Source organism: Orcinus orca, chromosome 1 (assembly GCF_937001465.1).
Source record: "Orcinus orca chromosome 1, mOrcOrc1.1, whole genome shotgun sequence".
Lineage (NCBI taxonomy): Eukaryota > Metazoa > Chordata > Mammalia > Artiodactyla > Delphinidae > Orcinus > Orcinus orca.
This window is the reverse complement of record NC_064559.1, coordinates 102882934-102887248: the sequence shown is the minus strand read 5'-3', so window position 1 is coordinate 102887248 and position 4315 is coordinate 102882934. Positions and strand designations below refer to the sequence as shown.

General features: G+C 44.8%; 1 long non-coding RNA gene across 1 annotated transcript; it reads left to right on the top strand.

Annotated features, from left to right (window-relative positions):
• Positions 1-2659: 2659 nt before the first annotated feature.
• Positions 2660-3619, top strand: LOC125961190 (uncharacterized). The gene is made up of 2 exons (XR_007471548.1): positions 2660-3117; positions 3231-3619. It is a non-coding gene; the product is annotated as an uncharacterized LOC125961190 (long non-coding RNA).
• The last annotated feature ends 696 nt before the right edge of the window (positions 3620-4315 follow it).

The window sequence follows — 4315 nt, the reverse complement described above, 5'->3', positions numbered from 1 at the left end:
GTGGTGCTGCCTTGAGAGTTTAGCTATGTCTCTTTCAACAGGTCCCAGTCCTTCTCCTCAGTCCCTCCACAATCACTAGCCTTATGGATCCGCAGGCCTCTCACCATTCAGGCAACAATAGAGGCAAAGCCATTTGGCTTTTTTTTTCCATAGTTTTTTTCTCTCTGCTAAATGGAAATACATAAGAATAGGATGTTCCTGCTCCACCCAAACTTTGCCCACTTCCTGGAGATGTGGAGAAGGGAACCACCATCTATTGCCTGTAGCTTGTGTAAAATGGGGAGCACTGAGAACACTCCACACACAGCCGAGTGGCCTAATCAGCCCTGGGAGATGAGTCCAGAGTGGTCCTGTGAGTGGCTAGGACAAGGGTGGGCTGCAGCCTTGGTCTCAGGGGCCCCAGGAGAAGTGCACAGACAGCTGTCTTCTGCCTTGAGGCGGGAGAGCCAAGGGACGTTTACCTCCCTGCCTCTCCGCATGGGCTGCTCCAGAACTGCACTTTCCCCGGGTGGGATAATCAGGCACGCATAGGGCCGTCCCTGCCCAGTGTAGCCACAGCCCTGGCAAGAGGTCTAGCTCTACAGAGCGATGAGGCAGCGCCTGCCCCAAACCAGATGCTGGGAGCCCATTTGTCAGTGGGAGCGGCTCTGTGAAGGGCACGCCCCGACAAACAGACACACATATACACGCCCACTATCATCCCTGCAGCTCAGAGAAGCCTGGGGTGGGTCACTGCTGAGATTTCAGGGTCAATTCCTCCAGATGCTGCTGTGCCCGGTGCCACACTACTGAGCCTGTCCGGGTTTCTGATACCATCTCCCTTTCCAGCATAAGCAAATGTCCTGCAGAAGCTCCTTTAGAGACGTCAGTCTTCAGTACCACCAGGGGGCAGCAGTGCAGTACACCTCCTTTCTACGTGAAGGGAAAGTACCTGGTGGAAAAGGTTTGTGGGGCATTTGGAATGGGGCTTCAGCCCTGCGTACTCAACCCAGGGGGACAGGATACTTTACATGCGACAAACCATATCACTGGGGCTTCTGAGCTTTGCAAAGGCCAACAAGATGTTTGAGTCAAAAATAAATAGATGTCATCCTATATGTGATATATGTATGTCTGCTCCAAAATACAAAATGTGCAAAATTAAATTCTGTAAATGTTTATAGATCTAGAAATAAAGCTTCATGAAATTTGTACATTGTTAAATTTAGTAATCATAAGAAATTCTTACTTGTTAAGCAATTTTTTTTTTTTTTTTTTTTTTTGCGGTTCGCGGGCCTCTCACTGTTGTGGCCTCTCCCGTTGCGGAGCACAGGCTCCGGACGCGCAGGCCCAGCGGCCATGGCTCATGGACCCAGCCGCTCCACGGCATGTGGGATCTTCCTGGACCGGGGCACGAACCCATGTCCCCTGCATCGGCAGGCGGACTCTCAACAACTGAGCCACCAGGGAAGCCCTGTTAAGCAATTTTTAATAGAGTTTTTCTCAAGAATACAAACTGTAATTGCAAAGAAATCATAACTAAAATCAGGTAAATGTATTACTTATATATAAATAATTTCAAAAACAAAATTATTAAAACTTTCCCCCAAATTAGTAAAAATTATACGTAAGTGGTCTGTAGGTGCCTTTTAATTTGTTTGATATGATGTGGAAGGCTGAGTCTTCCATCCTTCAAAGAGAATAGAGTCCATCTCAGGGAATGTGAAAAAATAAACTCCATTCCCATCAAGCCCCTGTGTATATTCCACAAGTTTTCCCTCATGGCTCTAAGATAACATGCACATTGTTTGAAAGAAGCATCTATGTGGAAACTTTAAGCGACTGAGGAAGGCCAGTAAGTCCTGAGAGAAGGAGAGGCATGTTAGGGAGGGAGCAGCCTTGTTACCTTAACAAATGACCTGGTTCACAGGGGCTAGGACACATACACAGGTCCCCAGGCTCTGAATCTGGGAGGAGAGCCTTCTTGAGTGGCAGACTCACATCTGCCAAGCCCAGAGACTAGGACTGACCCTCACGATTTCAGTTGATTGATTTATAACAAGAAACATGAATGTTGAAAAGACTAGTCACTCATATCCCCTGGACAGTGCTTTCTCCCACAGGGACCCATATCATGACCAGAGGAGCAGAGTTCAGTTTTTGATTTGGAGGTTAAGGGCATCCATCCAGCCATTCACCTGATGGAGGTCCACTTACTGTGTTCCAGTTATTAACTCATTCAGTCCTTCCAGCATCAGTGAGAAAGGTACCATTATTATTTCTATAACAAATGAGTTAAACAAGGAACAGAGCAGTTAATTGCCTTGCCCAAGGTCACACAGCATTTAAGGGCAGTTTCAGACTGAGACCCAAGCACTCTGGCTCAGGATCTGGGCTTTTAATCACTTCATTATAGTGTCCCTGTATACATACACTTTTCTACAATATGAGGATTAGTCTATATACAGTATACAGTATACTGTTTATTTTTTACCTGCTTTTCACAATTAACTTCTTTAAGGTCATTAAATAATCTTCAACTTTTCCACGTCATATTTAGTGGTAGCAAAGGATTCTACTGGATGGAGGTGACATTACTTATTTAATCATTCCCCTCTTTAGCTTTCTGGGTTGCCTCTTTCTTTTTCTTTTGTAAAACACACCACATGAATTCTCTTAAACCTATTTTTGTGACTATTTTATACACTTTTCTTAATAAATATCTAGAAACGAAACTGTGAGGTCAAAGAACATCAATAACGTTAAGGCCCTTACATACCACAGACCAAACTGCTCTCTCAAAAGGTGGTTCAATTTATACTCCCATGAACGTTCAGCCTCTGCAACTGCCCCCCACCCCTATATCTATTATTTTAAAAAGTTCCCACTTTAATTGGTGGTGTCTCAGTGCTGTGTTTTGAATTCTTTTCATTGATTATGAGGAGAATATTTTATTGGCCATTTGTAATTTATGTATAGCTTTTTGGTTCAATTCTTTTGTCCAGTTTTTTAGAGATGAAAACTATAGTCTTCCAAACCAAACTCTTTTATTTTGTTTGTTTGTTTCTCACAGTTTATAAAAACTTAATGATAGATGCTCATCAGATTAGAAGTAGACATGCTTCATTAAAAATCCTTGTAAGTCATTACTTTGTTGTATATTCAAACTCTTTTATTTTGAAAATTACTTCTAAACACTTCTTTTGCTATTGTTTGGTGATGGTTTTCTTTTTGTTTTCTGTCATCTCTAGACCCTGGAGCCTTAGTTGGTTTTTTGTAAATTCACTCACCTTCTTGATGGTATGAGCAGCCACGGTGGGCTCTGGGCAGAGACTGTGTGGATTCATCCGGAGGACGAGCTGTTCAGGGCATGAGGAAGAGGAGGGTGTGGGGCTGCTGACCCCTGCCTGATGCCCTGTGGCCCAGCCTGTGGGCTGGAGGCTGCTCGGGCCCAGTGGAGGCTCTCTGACCTGGAGCCACGGTGTCTGCTTCTCCAAGTCCTACCTCCCCTCCGGACCTCAGCATTCATCTGAAAAGCAGCGGTGGTGCTGGCTCTTACATAGGGGTGTAGTGAGCCTCAAATGCGGAGGTGTTTAGCAGATGGTTATGAATTATAATAAAGGCAAAGTTATTATTATTATTTTTGGCTGTGTTGGGTCTTCATTGCTGTGCGCGAGCTTTCTCTAGTTGTGGTGAGCCGGGGCTAATCTTCGTTGCGGTGCGTGGGCTTCTCTTTGCGATGGCTTCTCTTGCTGCGGAGCACGGGCTCTAGGCACGTGGGCTCAGTAGTTGTGGCACGCGGGCTCAGTAGTTGTGACGCACGGGCTTAGTTGCTCCGCGGCCTGTGGGATCTTCCCGGACCAGGGATCGAACGAACCCGTGTCCCCTGCATTGACGGGTGGATTCTTAACCAGTGTGCCACTAGGGAAGCCCCAAAGTTATTATTATTTTGAGCTATGATTTTAGTTTTGGTTCTTCAGGGGAAGAGTTGTATGGTTCAGGGTAAACAGGTCCAAGTTTGTCATGTTTGTAGAAGGTTTGACATTTTGGGGTAGGATATGCTAATAGTCTCCCCACCTCACGCTCTCTGAGTCTCAGTTTCCTCACCTGTAAAATAAGGATAATAATAGTATCGACCTCATTGGGCTGTGTGAAGATTAAATGAGTTAATCTATATAAAACATTGAAATTAGCTGTTGGCACCTTGTAAGAGTTTTACATAAATTAACTCATTAAATCATCACATAATCCAGTGAGTTAGATACTACTTTACCCATACTTTACAGGGAGGAAGAAACTGAGACCAGATGGGTGAGGTGACTAGCCCAAGGTCACA